We start from the raw sequence: 9,356 nt of genomic DNA on the forward strand, positions 1-9,356 counted from the left end.
CAGCAAAGGGTTGCAGTCTGGAGTTGAACTGGTGTCTGCTGCAGACCACAGCCTCTATACATGGGGCACAGGCTTTTAACCACATGGCCAAACCAGCATTTGGCCTAGTATCAAACTCTGCAAGTATTAAACTCTGCAAGTTTAAAAGTCTGTAACTGTCCGCCAACCAGCAGTTGCAGAGTATTAAACTAAAAGAGGGTGAACAAGGGACAGCATCACTGTAATCTTCAAAATTACCATCTTATTTACATTTTTATTGTACAACAACCACTAATGTGTTACCAATTTAAGATACGTTTTCTAAACTATTTTCTGACACACCAACACGTCTTTACAGTTTGTCAAATAGTTCATCTTCTGCTCTAAAACACTTCTGCTCATTTAAGAAAACCCTGATCTCAACACTCAACACCTGGTGCATTCTTTTTTTTAAAGATATTGGCATGTTTTTCTCAAAATCTCAAACACAAGCCACTGATGGCAATACTTTCTGTGCATCAAATGTGAGATCAGTAGATGAATCAGTTCCCTTTGACTACACAAGAATAAATGAGATGTCCTTATTTTACAGGATGAACAGTGACAGAGTGTAAAGGTTTTCTCAGCTCTGTTAAAAGTGCATGTTATTAAAAGAACTTCAACAAGCTGTGACAACTTAAATTTGAGTTCTGTCAATTTTTAAATGTTTTCAACTGTGCACCAACTTTTAAAACAAGCAGACGAAGACGTTTATATGAACTACACTTCAGGTTTTGAACACTGTTTTTGTTTCTGACATGGTGTGTGAGAATTTGTAATAAATAAGATGAGAAATTAGCAGTGGTGGACAGTAACAGAGTAAATGTACTTGAGTACTGTACTTAAGTACATTGTTCGAGTATCTGTACTTTACCTGAGTATTATTTGTGGGAGAAACTTATTACTTTTACTCCACTACATTTCTATCAATGCTCTAGTTACTCACTACTTTTGCTTTGAAGTCAGCTCATGAATTTCCTCCTCTTTTCTTAAATCTGATCTTAAGACAGTAAAATGTGTTTGTGTAGTTCTGTTTGTCTCAGTGGTTTAGCCATACCTGTATATCATGCGTCTCCACGGTTGAATGTGGAGCAAACACAGAGCATGTTTCACTCAGATCAGGCAGTTCATTTAGAGGTGGTAATGATGGCTATAATTCTCCACCTGAGCACCCATGACCATATCTTCAGCCCGTGTTAGAGGTTTTTAAAATGAAGAATGATACATATCGTTTGGAATGTTCACCTTGTTTCCCACTCTGCCCAAACATACAAACATTCAAGTAATTAAATCAAGTAATCTGACAGAGCAACTTTCACTTGTATTGGAGTAATATTTGACCTGGAGGATCTATACTTTGACTTAAGTAATGAAGCTGTGAACTTTGTCCACCACTGGAAGTTAGTATGTTTTAGTGATGTGTTAGCTCATGTGCAGAAGAAAACTAAACTACATGAGAAAATTTGAATTTGCTTCACTGATTTTTAAAAATGTTGTGTTCCTGTCAGTAATCAGCAGACAGATGTGCAGATTGTGTTTATAATTTTGAAAATTTGCTTACAAATTTGACTAAAGGTGTCTTTTTATAGAGAGTAATAAACCTCTGTAGGAAAGCGCTGCATCTGTTGTTAATCTTTAACTTCTCCTTTTACTAGTGTAACTCTTGAAGTCATTAACAAGGTTAAACTCCTTGTGTTTCTTGGCTCAGTTTAACAGACGTGTATTGTTTCCTTCTTTTTCAAAAAACTCCTGTTGTTTTACATCAGAGGAGTTTCTGCATATGTTTCTGTCTCTTCCTGCCTCTCTGTCTACGTTTCTGTCTTTAATCAGCTCTCCATCAAGCCTCTGTGGCCTCTCTGTGTTTAGGGCCTCCACTTTTAAACCCAGCTGTTATTATGTAGATAAAGAAGCCTCAGGATGTCTGTCGTTAAAGACACGCTGTGTCATCTGAACGCTTCTTAAAAATTAAATAACTTGTGTGAATGTCTTCTCTGCTTTCCGTAGAAATTAACCAGAAAACAAGCTTTTAGTCTGTGAAAGAAGCCCTGAAGCAAAGCCAGACCTTTATGTGGATCTCATGAGTCATGACAGGAACTAATACACACTGCTTCAAAAGGTGAAAGCAAACAACTCGTCCCCTTTTCTCCTCTGATAGCTTGAATTATCCTTCACTACTGATAGGCTCAGGATGGACGTGTTTTTATTGGCTCTGTGCAAACGTTCACAGGCTAACTGTTTCCAGATGGCAGTTTGTGGAGGGCACATATATCATTCAGTGAGGGGGAGGAGAGAGAGAGAGAGCAGCGGGGTCTGTCAAAAGCATTCTGCTCTACTGACGAGGGCATTTCCTGTCTGGATTTGGGAGGATTAAGTATTTGTGTGTGGGGTGTTTGTATGGCCGGCATGTGCAGAGAAGGACAAAGTACGAGACTTCACTGGACTTTTTGGGGGGATTGTGCACGTTTGATTGGAATAAGCATGCTCCTCATACGTATATGGGAGGAATAGAAACATAGAAATCAAAATAAAACATGATTTAATGTCTGCTTTTACAAGTTTATAAAAGAAACATTGATGCCAGATTGTTTTCCATTCTTGCCTTTTTGAGGTTCCATTTTTGGCCGAGTTGAATCTATTTTGGTTTCATATCATGAACAGAAGGCTAGCAATATGTTCACAAAAGATAATATTGTTTGATAGTATTGCAAAATGAAATATGTTCAGTTGGAGTTGAAGCATTTATGACAGATGGTTATTGTGCAGGAGAGTCTTGGGGGTTGTAAAAAAAAAAGAGAGAAAAGAAGCTAAAAGCGGCCTCATTGTTCCCAAATCTGTGTGGGTGTATTTTGTAAAATGAATAAATGGTCTCAAACAGCAACACAGAGTACAGCTCTGTTAAAGTCTGTGCATGTGTTCCTTGCTTCTGTTCATTGATGCACCGATTTTGTAAGTCAGGTATCTTTGCCAAGTCTGAACTATCCTTTAGGACTTCTTTTAGTAAAGATGTAGGTCAAAGGGTCAAGGCTTTGTCTGCTCTGAGGTTACCTAAAATCATTGCTGTTTAATGTCAGAACAGGAACAGGCTAAGTTTTGGTCGGTCAGACGGCTTGTTACGGCAGCTCATGCAGCACACTTCAAATGGGCAGCAAGTAGGGTTGCCACCTTGGATTTGTGAAAAAAAGGGACACTCGACCAATTGTTTGGGGCGGAGGGCTCGGCCACTATTACCAGTTCAGACTGACCAAATGAACATAAAATTCAGACATAGGACACTGGTAAGCTCTGCCGCTGCAGTCTTGTCTTCTTCTGGTGAACCTTTTTTGGTCATTAAAGTTGCAATGGCTGCCTGTTTTTGTTTGTTTGATACCACAGCTTGATGCTTTTAAAGTTATATTTTTGACATTTTGGCCTTTAATGGATAGGACAGCTGAAGAGACAGGAAATGTGGGGAGTAGAGAGAGGGGGAAGACATGCAGTAGATGGTCGACCGGCAGGGAGTTGAACCGGTAACCTCTGCGACGAGGACTATAGCCTGTATACGTGGGACGCTTAGACCACCAGCGCCACAACTTGATGTTTTTTTTGTTTTGCGTGAATTTCCAATGCGTTTTTCCCTTTTTATTTTACGGAGAGTTTCACTGGACACAAAACGCATGTGGCGGAACAATTGTTGTCTCCCTGGGTGGACCGTACCCATTCAAACTCTGACAGTGTCGCCCAGTCAGGATTGTAACTAGTATATCATTTTTTTCGTGCTGGTGGCTTGCTTGTATTTGCTCCATCTCCTTCCTCGTCAGTCGTCTCTCCTCCCATTTCAAATGGAGACGACAAAAGTTGGTGAAAAAAAGACCTCAGCACGGAGTACGTCGGTCAATTCAGCTTGCTGTCTCTCTTCGGTCAAGTTTCTCTCCCTGCTTGAGCCACTTTGAGCACTAGGGCGCGCGCGTGTGACATACGCATAGATGGGAAGAAAACAGAGACAATTTTAAATAGCTGCAGAAGCACATGGACCTTTCTAGACTACAGAACTAAGGAAATCAAATAAGGTTTTTGTATATTCCCCAAAAAGAGGACAAATTGTGTCCCGGGAGAGATTTCTATTTTCCCGGGACAGCTGGTGAAAAAAGAGAACAATTCTGGGAAAAAATGGGACGGGTGGGAACTCTAGCGGCAAGTAATATTAGCACCTAAGCTAACAAGCAAGCTCGCTCCAGAATGTACAATGTTGTTGTCTTGTTTGAACATATTAGTAAATGACATTTACCCACTCAGAACTTATCTCAACATCAATGTTGTGCAAACAGAGTCCATAGAAGGTGAATACAGGCGTTGTTGTGTTTCTTTATGCACATAACAGTGCTGTTCTCGCTACTAGCTAAGCATAACGGCTGCTAACCGAGTATCATACAACTGTGGGAGAGTGTCCTCAAGCCATAGATACAATGATACATAATACATACATTAATTTCACATTATAGCACGTGGATGAAGAGGCATTATAAACTCTTACACTTCCCTAAACTTATTCTTAAAATGAAAACAGTCCAAGTCTCGCTGGTAGCTCTCAGACACATTCAGTGGGACTTCAGCTAAATGCTAGTGTCAGCTTGTTGACATGTTATTATACACTATCAAGTTTTTGCATGTTGGCACAACACAGAAACACCAGGGAATTTAAAGTTTTATTAGTATTTGGTCACAAACCACAGCATTTGATTTTCAAATTGAAATTTGACCTCATTGTGTTGCAACAACAGAAAAGGGAACCCCAAAGTGCTAATAAATTTACCCCGGAGGAGACTGGCTGCATCAGAATGAAATGCAATTTGTTAAACAGGATTTACAGCAATCTTGTTGTCAAACTCAATGAATAAAAGATAAACAGGGATCATATGTAGCGGACAAAGTGATGCAACTTTTGGGGACCGTGAATGTCTGTGCAAAAATGGAAATTTTAAACTGACAAAGGTAGCAGATCATAGACTCTAAAAAATGATTATAGCCACTAAAACAAAACGTACAGCCTCAAAACGCCAGTGCTTTACTGAGATGATTTAGAAGTAGATGTAAGGCACATCTTGTTTTTCTAGTAATCCTGTAGGTTGTTCAGGCTGTGTTACTCTTGTTAGTTTATATTTGGCCTCCAGACAGTCATTTATAGTCTTTGTCAAAGGTTCCAGGTGGTCTGCTGCTCCGACAACAAGACAAATATTTATCCTTTCATCACTTGTCCTCATCCTACTTTTGCTTTCAATTTACAATTTCTGTTTCATTTTTACTCTAACCATCATAATGTGTGTATTTGGGTCATTGCTGAATCTGGTTCTTATTTCTAAGTCGAGTACATTTCTGTGATGGTTATCAAGACTTAGTTTATCATTGATAGTTTTAGATGTGACTGTTAATCTGTTAAGGCCAAAACCTTAGCCTCGGACGACAAGCATCATCTGACTGAAGGTAATAATGGTCCTGTGACCTGTGTAAATATAGAAAAACAGTAGTTCAACCCATTTAAAAGAGTGGCAAATGATGATTCAGAGATATCTGACAAAAAAAAGTGTCACAGTCACAGGATCCTAGAAGAAGTTCATGCAAGGAATTATCCGTATCTAATACAATATAGTGTTGTGAAGCTGGACAAAAACATGGGGGCAATTATCTCTGTCGAGGTTGCACAATCCTTAATTTATTCTATAATTTAATAACTACAAGTTTTAATTTGTCATTTATCTAAAAACTATACAAAACCACATATGGATTAACGGTTTTACCTTTAAAGTGAAAACATCAAAACAAGCTGAAAGACAACTGACTTCCTTGTTTTGAACGTTTGGCCACACCCATTCATGATGTCACAGTTTACTGGCCACACCCAGGAGTGCACTTGTACATTTCATTCACTAGCAATGCACTTTAAAGTTAATCAGCAGATTTATAAACTCTGTGGCCTCTAGGGTGGCGAACAAAGCTTTAAATCTTCAGTATAACTTTGGTGAGGGCAATGTGTTGACAAAGTATTGCAAACTAATCTGCAGATTTATAGCAATGTGAGTATTAAGTCCACAACTTACTCACTTTAGTCCTTAAGTATCTGCAAACTCCTTATAGAAATATCTGTCTTCTAAGCTGCTAAATAATGTAGCTATGTTCACCAGCTATCTGCAGCTACGCTAGTGCTGTCAATCAGTCCCCTGCCTCACTTCCAAAATTACCTGAGCCCAGTCCATACCACTTTGCGTATAGAGGGACCTTTATGCAACATTTTGGATGCAAACACATAATCGCACGGACAGCATTTTCACTTTGCACCATTTTAATTAAGTTGCCTAACTTGAGCACATAAGCACATGTTTAGCCTACCATTACTGCCAATGATTAAAGACAATGATGGCTTTCCAAGTGCAACGGAAGGCGCCTGTAGTTTCAGATTCCATAGGTGTTCATGATCCTCTGTAATGACAGATTTAGAGACAGATATGCTGTGAATGACTTAATCGGGTGATGTGACCTGCAAGCATTAATCAGAGTTCACAATAATGCAGCACGGTTATGCGACAGATGTTTCATAACAAGAATCTGTGAATCTGTAATGCAGATCTTTGGTTTGTTTATTTCTTTTTCATGGTAAAAAGAGACTGGAGAATGCAACATATTTTTCATATTTCTCTGATAATCCACTACTTCGCTAATTTTCTGCAGCTTGGTCACATGGTGCACTTCTTCCTTTCTCTGCTGTGAGCCTGCGTCATGGTTTGTCATCTTTATTATGAATTTAAAAGGGCTACAAAGGTAAATGAGGCTCTGTGTTGATTTGCATATGAGACAGGAAAGTCAAATGATTTGTGTTTTAATAATTTATGCAATAAAGTCTTCATATTAATTGCACGAGTTAATGTGGACAATCACTTAAAAGTACAAACTGTGAGTGAACCACACAGCAGAAGAAAAAAGGACTGAAAGACTGAAAAATGTTTTGTAGAAATGGTGAAAACTGCAAACTGACTAAATATTTCTCCATGGGTTCATCGCCAATAGATGTCCCTAGCATATACACAAAGTGTACTTATCAAAATATTAATATAATTTAATATTTATGTGTTTAGTTTTAAACTAACACATCTGTGGATATCCAAAGAGTCACACTGCTGAAGCACCATCTATAAACAAATACTGCAAACTCTGATTGCTGTGTTTTTCAAGTTGCCTAAACCTGTTCAACAGTAAGACAATTGATGGCAAACAGGCAACAGCCGTGAGCATTTTGACAGCAAATTATGGGGAAATGATGGATCATCAAAACATAAATAAAAGACTCTCAGGGGGTTTTCCTGGCTCTTTACCTTGATACGTTGGTGTTTGGTTTTGGGTATTAATGGTCATATTATGCCGCTAACAACTACACTACACACACACACTTTATGTGTCTTCTTCATAGTTGATTCTGCAATCAATCAGACAATTCACACAACAGAAACAAACTTTACACCGCAGTAAGGAGGGTATAGTAGAGTGCAGGTATTTGCAGGTCTGAATCAGGTAAACAAGCCTCTGTCTGCTGTGGGCTTTTATGAACTGAGCACATGTTCAGGTGTCAGGTAACTCAGAGAACAGACACCACCCAGCCGACAGGACTGGACAGGCTGACTTAGACAAAACACAACCACACCTGGTTAACTGGTTTAACACTTAACCCTTCATTAGCTTAAATAGTGCTATTCTATTATCCTTGAATCAATATCACATTCTCCTGTAATAGCTCAGCAAAAAATAGAAACATCACATGTGAAAAATGTAAGGCTGTGGAGGAGGACACACCTTCACTTTTGTTCTGTGGAGGTTTTTAATAGGGGGAAAGAACATGACATAATACCACACAGATCTCGTGGTGTGGTTTTTGGAAGTATCTCTTCTTCCTGGTTCGTCTTTAAATTATTTAATTTGCTGAAAGAAAAGGAAAAAAAAGTCAAATAAAAAGATTTTAAAAAATGAAAATAGGCTATTCTTGACACGATAGAGAATTGGACATGACCAATGCTATATGGTCAATGTGCGATGTATAATTTGTGTGTTTTTAAAAAAAATTGAATTTGATATAAATACCACTATGGAGACCGCTGAATATGTTCAGCATTCAAGTGCAAGATAAAAATATATTAGACGACTATTAAGCATCATATTGGCTAATATCATATCCTATCTTATTGTATAATTTCATTTTGTGCTGGATCACACTGTATCCTATTGTATCCTTCTCAATCATATCTCAATTTAACATAGTATATATTTGAGCCTATATAAATGGATGTATAACCTGTATTATTGTGTGGCATTGTTTGATATTGTATCATAATATCATCTATCGTAATGTACCACACTATGTCACCTCATATTGTATTTTGCTGTATCTGTTATCGTACCTTGTATTCCATGGTATGTTTTGTATATGTAACGGTGCGTACGTCATGTTATGTTACATTATGATCCGTGACATTACGTTACGTTACGTCATGTTACATCATGTTACGTTACGATACGTGACATAACATTACGTTACATCATGTTACGTTATGTTACATTACGATACATGACAACATTACGTTACGTCGTGTTACGTTACGATACGTGACATAATATTACGTTACATCATGTTACGTTATGTTACGATACATGACATAACATTACGTTACGTCGTGTTACGTTATATTATGATATGTTACATAACGTAACTTCATGTTATGTTGTGTTACGTTACGCTACATTATGATACGTCATGTTACGTCATGATAAGATACGTGACATAACGTTACTTCATGTTATGTCATGTTACGTTACGATACATGACATAACATCACGTTACGTCATGTTACGTTACGTGACATAACGTTACATCATGTTATGTTACGTTACGTTACGATACATGACATAACATTACGTTACGTCATGTTACGTTATATTATGATATGTTACATAACGTTACTTCATGTTATGTTGTGTTCGGTATGCTACATTATGATACGTCATGTTACGTCATGATATGATACGTGACATAACGTTACTTCATGTTACGTTACGTGACATAACCTTACGTTATGTCATGTTACGTCATGTTACGTTACGATACGTGACATAACGTAACGTATGGTATCGTTTCATATCATATATCATTGTTTCATTTAATCTAAAACCCATCCTATATACTATTGTGTTGTATCCGATGTTTTTTATTTGTATATGTAACGTAACGTAACGTAACGTAACGTAACATGTATGGCATTATTATTTCATATCATATCCTAGTGTTTTGTCTCATACCCCATCTTATATATTGTGCTGTATTG

The sequence above is a fragment of the Notolabrus celidotus genome, chromosome 7 (genome assembly GCF_009762535.1).
Source record: "Notolabrus celidotus isolate fNotCel1 chromosome 7, fNotCel1.pri, whole genome shotgun sequence".
Lineage (NCBI taxonomy): Eukaryota > Metazoa > Chordata > Actinopteri > Labriformes > Labridae > Notolabrus > Notolabrus celidotus.